Genomic DNA, 9,095 nt, shown 5'->3' on the forward strand with positions numbered 1-9,095 from the left:
TGCTTTGACTTCCCCAAATTAATTAAACCATTTACCATCCTTCTAATAATGGATATTCAGATATTTCCAATTACTTATTGTTATTTAGAGTTCCACAACATCGCCACCAGTGAGTGTTAGGATTTCTTTTGTGTTTTGGTATATGTAAAATGGTAACTCATGGCTGTTTAATATGCATTTTTGGTTACCATTGCAGATGAAATTTTCGCCATATATTTATTTTTTTCCCAACAAGACTAGGATTTCAATTTTTTTCTTAAAATATATACACTTAAATGAAGTTGTATTTTACATACTATATAGTAATCATTCCTTTATCAAATATGCAGTTCTGTTAGCTTCTCTAATAATAAAATAGTTGGATACTATTCTGCCTATTTGTTGGATGAGAAAACTTGAGGCTTAGATAGGCTAAGTAACTTGACAGATCATATAGCTAAAAGTTGTGGACATGGAGTATTAAAAGTCAGGCTGATTGATTTCAAATTCTACCCTCTAAGTCATCTTGCTTGCTTCCTTTGACAAAAACAATACCTAATGTTTATAATAAAATTATAAAATACAGATAAACAAAATGAAAAATTAAATCACATTAATCTGAAATCCTGCCACACAGTGACAACCACTGTCAACATGTTGTCGTATGGTAGCATACCTCAGAGGGAGACACAAGACCCACTGACCGGGGGTGGGAGGGGTTTTGAAAAAATGTGCATAAGGCCAAGGCGGGCGGATCACGAGGTCAGGAGATCGAGACCATCCTGGCTAACACGGTGAAACCCCATCTCTACTAAAAAGACAAAAAAAATTAGCCGGTCGTGGTGGCGGGCGCCTGTAGTCCCAGCTACTCGGGAGGCTGAGGCAGGAGAATGGTGTGAGCTTGCAGTGAGCCGAGATGGCACCACTGCACTCCTGCCTGGGCAACAGCGAGACTCCGTCTCAAAGAAAAAAATAAAAATAAAAAATAAAAATAAAAAATGTGCATATACCTCTCCTTTCATCTCTCCTCCCACATCTCTCTCTAATTAAAGATGTTACTGGTAGTAGACTGCTCTGGGATCTGTGACGAAGGGGAAGAAGAAAGTGTTGAAAACCATATTCTTCCTGACTTTTATGTGTGTGTATATTTATGAAAAAGCAGATCCTTTAGTATATCATGAGTGTCCTTCTATGTCATGAATTATTGGTAACCACTCCTGTAACCTGGTTCTGCTTAATATTCTGATGGATGTACCTCAGTGTACAAACATTTAGATTGTTTCCATTTTTTAATTATAAATATTATAACATTCTTGTGAAAAGAGTATATATTTATCTTTGCTCATTTTTCCAGGTTTTTCTTGTAAGTCTAATAAATGTAGAATGATGGGCCAAAGGCTATTATATATTTTTAGGGCTTTTGATGAGCATCGTCAATTGCCAATTTACCCACCGAAAAAGCATCTATCAGTCTGGTCCATGGTAAAATGAGAGGGAAAATGGAGGAGATGAACCCACCAATCCATTTTTTTTTCCTTAAACACACATGATGCAGAGATCATGGTTGTAATCTGACAATGAAAATGTGCCTGTTCCACGTGGGGCATTTTATGGGAAAGAGTCTCTACTGTTCTTGCTGGGTCAGTAATGATACAGTTCATAATGGGCCAACCCACATTTCAGATGACCTCACTGGGGTATGTTAGTTCCTGCAGTTCTACTGACATGATAAAGTGTTATATACCAGTGGGCTGAAGTCATTGTTTTTATTCAATCACTATACTAATTTCACATTAGTTCAGAATGGCCTTTCACAATGCTTGTGGGATCTCAGTTGTTTGACTTCATATTTTTTGAGTGATATTTTCAATAACACATTGGTTAGTGATTTAGTGGAAATACTTGATTTTACAGGATTTCTTGGGTATGGATGCCCAAATTTTGAGAGTGGCACAGTCATTTCTGTCACATTTTCAAAGAGAATAGAACATATTTCAGGACATTTATAGAATGCTTTTTTCCTCTGAGGACATGATGACTGACTATAATCCACAATCTCTGATTTCTACCCTGATGCTTCAAGAAGTGTACAAACAATGGGAACATCTACTCTAAAGTTCTTGCCCCCAACTGAATTGAAACCCACTGTTTAAATATATTGTTATGTAATTTTTACACTATAATTCATATTTTATATAGTTTTAATACATTGTTATGTAAATTTTGCACTTCAGTCCATATTATTCTCATATAAAATAAAGTTTTAAAGTATTTGCCACAAAGAAAAATTGGTATGTAGTTCGTATACCAGGAAGCTAAACCATGTTCTTTTCTTCACTAGGCTGCCAGTACAGTCTCATACAGCATGTTACTGTACATATGTTTACTTTTATATAAAACTTTATGACAGACTTTAATCATTTCAGTCAATTCAGTCAAACTTTTCAAAGAATGACAACTTTTGAATTTCACAACTGCTCAGAATCTTTGAATTAGGATCTTACTGTGGAAAATAAAGATAATTTGGCAGTATTGGCAAAGAAAGCAAGCCATTACTAAACACTTCAAATATGATTGCAAAGCAACATGTTAATTTAAAAACACGTGGGCCTTGTTTGATGTAATATGTCAATAGATATTGCAAATACTAAAATTTTGCAACCTCGAGGGAAATTGACTACATTGACCTTTATTTTGGCATGGAAAATGGGTTCACTGAGGACTTTGGGACATGGGATTTTCAGATTATTCATTGAGCTAGTATTTACAGCACAGTGCTTAGTAGTGTGGGAACACAGGAAAAACTGCACACTAAACCCTTTAAAGCATGAGGCATGAATCCCAAGCCCTCATCCATCCTCAGATTTGCAGATATACCATAACATGTAATTTCTTCATCTCTTTAATGTCTATTTATTTTATTGGCTAAGGGCTATCACTTCCTTGTACCACTTGATCTTCACTTTCATTGCTAGGACTGACCGCTGGCTTTTTTCTAACAATCCCACAAAGAAATAAGTTTGAAGTCTGCTCATAAGAATTACTAGATAGTCAGAAAACAAAGCTTTCTTGGAATGCAGATGTTTATTGGTTGGCTGGGCTCCATGTAACTAACACAGCCCAAGCTTGTCATTTGAATTTGCTTCTCAGCTAAGTTAGCTCTACTTGTCAGGGACTCTTCATCTACAATTTGAAAATGCCAAGTGTCTATTTGAAAGAATCTGTTATTTGAGGAACAATGTCTCATTGAGAAAGCAAAACAGACTTTTGGAATATTTAACCAGTGAACATTAATATGTGATTAAATACCCGAATGAATGGGTGGTGGAAATAGTAACGGGTGTTGGCAATGAGAGAAAAGGAAGACTACATAGGGACATAATATGAAAAGGCTTCATGATTTGGGCAAGATCTAAGAAGCCAAAACCATATTTGAGCCACAAATATGGTTTTGAGTGTGTTGCTAGTAGAGGTTTTGATGTTGGTAGTAGAGGAAAAAATAGGGTCTTTAACAAAGGGTACAGAATGAGTATGGCCTCAGAAACAGGAGTAGATATGATATACTGAAGACAAAGCCGGCCATCCTGGAAGCATGAAGACCAAACATAGAAGGAGATGAGGTTGGAAAAGTTAGAAAGACAAGATGTGGAAGGTCTTTAGTGTCAAACTCAAGGATCTAGACTTTACTTTGCAGACATTGAAAACCAGTTGGAGACTAGCGTGATTAAAAAGAAGGTTAAAGGCTGGGTGCAGTGGTCCATGCCTCTAATCCCAGCATGTTGGGAGACTGAGGTGGAAGGACTACTTGAAACCAGGAGTTAGAAACCAGCCTGGGTTACAAAGTGAGACCTCATCAGTACAAAAAAATAAAATAATAAACGAGTCAAGCTCGTACACCTGTATTCCTAGCTACTCAGGAGACTGAAGCAAGAGGATTGCTGGAGCCCAGGCTTTCGAGGCTGTAGTGAGTTGTGATTGTACCACTGCACTCCAGCTTGGATGACAAAGTGAGACCCTGTCTCTTAAAAAAAAAAAAAAAAAGCCCAAAACAACAACACAAAGGTTAAGACCATCTCTGCACATGAATTGGTGATGAGTAATTTAGTGCCATATTTTCTCTCTATTTGGAATCATATAAACCTATCTTTCAGTACAGAAGGGCACTGAGTCACATTTAGGTGACATATTTCCTCCCAAAATCCCAGAGAACTTCAGGAAGTGGTGGGGGTGATTCAGCAAGGGGACATCTTCCTGACCATGTGATGGTTGTGGCTGGATAGAGCTCTTTTTGCCAGGCTGAGAACAATCTTTCCGTAAATTCTGTTGATGCTTACTCAGTGTTTTCTCAGATGGCTACTTGGTGGCGGGTAAGACTAGATGGGAACAAACTTGGAAGATTTAGAGTCTTTCTGCTAAGTCTTCCTCCTGAAGCCTTTCTGAAGGGCCTGAATTTCCTGGAGAGGCCTTACTTACCAAGGGAAAGATAGATATTGGTCAGTTAGCTTGATTCTTTGATTATTTACGATAAAAAATAAAGAATATGATAGGCTTTTATATTCCCAGTACCCCAAGATTAGCTCTAATCTTAGATGGGTCTTAAAAGTCCATGGAAGTCCATGTATAGTCTTATTTTAGGTATCTTAACCTAAATTGTGCAGAGGTATATTTTACTGGATTGACCTAACATAACTAACAGACCTTTTGAGATTTTATTTTGTATAATTTATGAAATGGAAAGTATTATCAACGTGGCATAAAGATTAAGAAATGAGCTCTGGAGCTGGACTGCCTGGGTTCTGGTCCTGATTTCTCCTTGGGCAAGTTTTTTAACCCCTCTGCCTCGATTATCTCATTTAGAAGATGGAAATAATTTACTTCTTTCCTAGGATATTTGTCAGAATTAAATGAGCAAATTTGTTGTTTATTTACTAAGAGTAAAGCTCTTAAAATATTCCGTGGTATATGAGTTCCCAACAAATATCACAATTAGTGTATCATAAATGAAAAAATTAAAGCAGTTAAAGGTTAAGTGACTTAGGTAATTATCTGGCAACATGACTACACCAGGATTAGCATTTCTTATTTTAAGACAGTCTACTGGAGTAGCAGGTTTTTTAGACCAGAGGTCAGCAAATCTTTTCTTAAAAGGCCAGATATAAATATTTTATACTTGTGGATCTTACAATCCCTGTTGCTACTACTCAACTCTGTCATTGTGTCTTGGAAAAATCAACCACAGACAAAATGTAAATGTATGGGTGTGGCTGTGTTCCAATAAAATTTTATTTACAAAAACAGGTGGCAGACCCACATTTGGCCTTCTTACAGACCCTTGCTTTAGACATTTAAGTCATATCTGAAAGGAGACTATAGATTCCATTTTGTTTTGAAGGCTGAAATATGGCATTATGTATTATAATAAACAGAAACTTTGATTTTTAATGACTGTTTAACATGTTAGTCTCATGATAGTCATACTTTAGGATAGCAAAGGGATTTAGAAAATAAGCAATAGTAACAAATGTGTTTTTTGTCTCATAGAGATCCATAGAAATCATTTATTTAATGTTTGGAGAATTATCTTGGAATTTGAGACCTGAGGTTGTGGGCAGGATGTTAAGAGTTTGTTTGATTAAATGGACCCAAATATAGACTGGTTTCTTTTTTGCTTCTCTATGTATGGGATAGGTTTGTGAGTCAAATAAAAAGCTATTTGTATTTATGCTTGTCATTTCACTAAGGGTTTTTCTTCTAGGAATGTTGTTTGCATGGGTTTGGATTTTTTTATGGCTTACTTTTCAGTTCGATAATGTGTTCCTGTTTTCAAATTAAACTTGTCATTGAGATTTTTGCGAGCGGCTATGTTGGTTAGTTAGTATTTATAGCTTAAGTCTGTTTCTGAGGAAATGACTAAAGTCTCTTTTCATTTGATCAAAACTGTAGAACAAAGAACATCTTTGACTTACTTAAACAAGTCCTGTGATGAAAACTCAAAAAATATAATGGTTCATGTTTATAAATGTTTTTGTGCATTCAGTCCTGGTTAGGCCAAATAATCAGAGCTCTGTGCTGAGGGAGGGATTGAATATACTCAGTGCCTATTAGTTAATGTGAATTTCTCTGGAGCACATTCAGGCAATGCTTATTTTCTCATAATCCTCCTCCCATCTCCGCCCCATCCCCCACCGCTTTTTTTCATTTTACATATTGTTTTGAATTGGATTTTATAGAACATAGGTTTTTTCTTCTTCTTCTTTTTTTTTTTTGAGACGGAGTCTCGCTCTGTCGCCCAGGCTGGAGTGCAGTGGCGCAATCTCGGCTCACTGCAAGCTCCGCCTCCCGGGTTCACGCCATTCTCCTGCCTCAGCCTCTCCGAGTAGCTGGGACTACAGGCGCCCGCCACCACGCCCGGCTAATTTTTTGTATTTTTAGTAGAGACAGGGTTTCACCGTGGTCTCGATCTCCTGACCTCGTGATCCGCCCGCCTCGGCCTCCCAAAGTGCTGGGATTACAAGCGTGAGCCACCGCGCCCGGCCTTTTCTTCTTCTTCTTTTTAAACTGTTCTACTAATTTTCTCCTTTCTCATTCCTAGCCAAGAGCCTTGATCCAGGTGAAGCATGTAAACCTTGCACATGGAATTCCCAGCAAAGAGGCTGGTGGGGATTGGGACAGGGCCTGGGAAGTGACTGACTTGCAGAAACCTGCAATGTCTTGTTCTCTGCTGGAGACCTCTGCTTCTCCATCTTGTGAACATCTGCAGCCTCCCCCCTGCAGCCTAATCTTGCCCTCTTACTGTTGACTGAGTCCTCATGGAAGTATAGGTGCCCTTCCTTCTGCTTATGACATTCCAGAGCAGGAGATGAGGGGGCTAAGTAGGGAAGAAGAGAAGGCCCAGCTCCTGTCTGCTCAGACCCAGGCTGACCTCTGCCCTGGGACTCAGGTTGGGACTTGTATTTTACCATAAAGGCCCTATGACAGGTGGTGGTTGGATTTTGGTATTAGATAAGGTGTGTTGTGGACTGACTGGGATTTTCTGCACTAGATTTTAATCTAATTATTCTTTGGTAACATTGATGGTTTCAGCTCTTTCATAAGCAGCTCAAGGAACCACTTCTCCAACTAAATCTTGGGTCTAAGTGTCTAAGTATGAAACAGATGAAAGTGAAATCGCTGTGCCCATGGCCGCACATCCACTCACTTCTGCCTCTGCTCTAAGAAGCACCTTAGGGTGGGATTCCCAGGAGCTCACTTTGAAAACTGCTCATTAACATGAATGTTTACTTTCAGAGCACACCCTAGTCTTAAAATTGAGCTTGCCTGTTTGTATATAGTAAATTGCTTAAGATTTGCTGGGATTGGTGTGTATATATGGGCCATATATGAAGCCAGTGGTAGGAGAAAGCAGAATGGACAGATACTTACCTGATGTGATTTAATGGGTTGTGGAGAAATTCCACGATGAAAATCCACACCCCGATTCATTTCTGAAATTCCATAGTCAGTAATGCATTTTATTTCACTGTTAAGCACCTGCCTTTTGTGAAGCTTTTTTTTTTTTTAAATAAAAATATCCTTATGAAGGATATCCATTAAGTTGTTGCAACCTTGGAGCCGATCCTTTTGCTTCCTTACTTGATTAAACATCTGGGGTTAATGAATCCTCAAAAGGACAGTTAGAAGGAAGGAAACAGCCACATCCATACATCATAATTTTGTCTAGGACTGACCCTGACTCTGTATGCATTTGTAAAACACGTGTGGCAATATCTCTTGTATTTAACTGGGAGACACCTTGTTTTCTCCTTTGGGTGCAGGTAGTTCTGAGGTATTTGAAGAGAGGGCATCTCAAAAGGAAATTTCACTCTTCTTAAATATTCTTTTAGTACCAAAACATATTTTATTACTGTATCATGGTGAAGATGTATGTGCCCATATATACTAATGGGGATTTTTCCCCTAAGCATGAGTTATTTAAAAGAGATAAGAGAATCAGAAACTCAATTCAGAAACAGTATATGTATTTCTACATATTGTCTACAACTTGTTCCTGTTGGACAACAAAATAATAAATTGTGGACATTTCCTATTTTTTTTTTTACCTTAACGACAAAATATTGCAAAACCGTGGTTCATTCATTTACTCAACAAACATTCACAGAGTACCTACCATGTGCTACTACTACTTTGTGCTATAAAAATTAATGATGGTGGCTTCAGCAGAAAAATTAGTCATCAGGGAATATTTGAGGTTGTCCAGTAACTGAGGAAGGAAGGGAGAGAAGGGTGGAGTGCTGGACGGGGAAGAAGGAAGAAGGAGGATAGGAGAGAAAGGATGGATGGAAGGAAGTCCTTAACACGTTTTGTTTTTAATTATACTCATGTTATCTAGTTTAATATTCTTTATATAATCAGCCATTTGCCACTTTTATGTTTTCTGATGTATAATTTTAACTTGTTATTTTTGTATTTGTTTCTTTTCAGTATAAAAGAACGTGTGGATCACTTTGCTAAGTACATCCAAGATTTGAAGAACTGAAATAAATCAGCATTAAACCTGCTTTTTAAAAACGTAAGTGAACTCACTTCTGGCCATGGTTCCTTTCAGACTTTCTAAAGCCTGCAATTACCTCTCAGTGTGTGTGAATTTTTTTCCGGGAGTAAAGTTACTTGACTCTAGTGAGTCTACTCATTAAGTCTAGGAGTGTTTGTATCCGCTCCCCATTTTAAAACCTGTAAATTCTAAGAGTAGTATGAATAACACAGGTGGCTGTAGGATTTAGACGCGGCGTGGCAGGCGATGAGCAAATCTTCATTTGGCACTGAGAATGAAAACACAGACCTGGTAGAACATAAAATAAAAAGCACAGCCCTCTTCTTGAGTCCTTCATCACTCTTCACCTCACAGACCATTTCACCACCTTATCTACATCAGCGAGATTGCTGGTTGACCCATTAATGGCCCAGTAGGCTTAGAATATGAGGTGTTGGCTGCCCACAAGCATTTTTACCCACTTTCTCCCTATTTCTCTTGCTCAGTAATAATAACTACTATTTATTGAGCTTCTACCAAGTGACAGGCATTTGATTAATTCGATTCCATATTCATTCTACAAATG

The 9,095-nt window shown here is 37.9% G+C and overlaps 1 protein-coding gene across 9 annotated transcripts in view; it reads left to right on the forward strand.

Moving 5' to 3' along the window:
* The window catches only part of LOC116472806 (liprin-beta-1), a 160,724-nt gene that overhangs the window by 46,883 nt on the left and 104,746 nt on the right, over nt 1–9,095 (forward strand). For all 9 annotated transcript variants that reach the window (XM_032159905.2, XM_032159906.2, XM_032159910.2 and 6 more), the window contains exon 2: nt 8,461–8,548. The gene's annotated coding sequence lies outside the window, so the exon portion shown is untranslated. The remainder of the gene's footprint in view (nt 1–8,460; nt 8,549–9,095) is intronic.

Source organism: Hylobates moloch, unplaced genomic scaffold, assembly GCF_009828535.3.
Source record: "Hylobates moloch isolate HMO894 unplaced genomic scaffold, HMol_V3 SCAFFOLD_8, whole genome shotgun sequence".
NCBI classification, from domain to species: Eukaryota; Metazoa; Chordata; class Mammalia; order Primates; family Hylobatidae; genus Hylobates; species Hylobates moloch.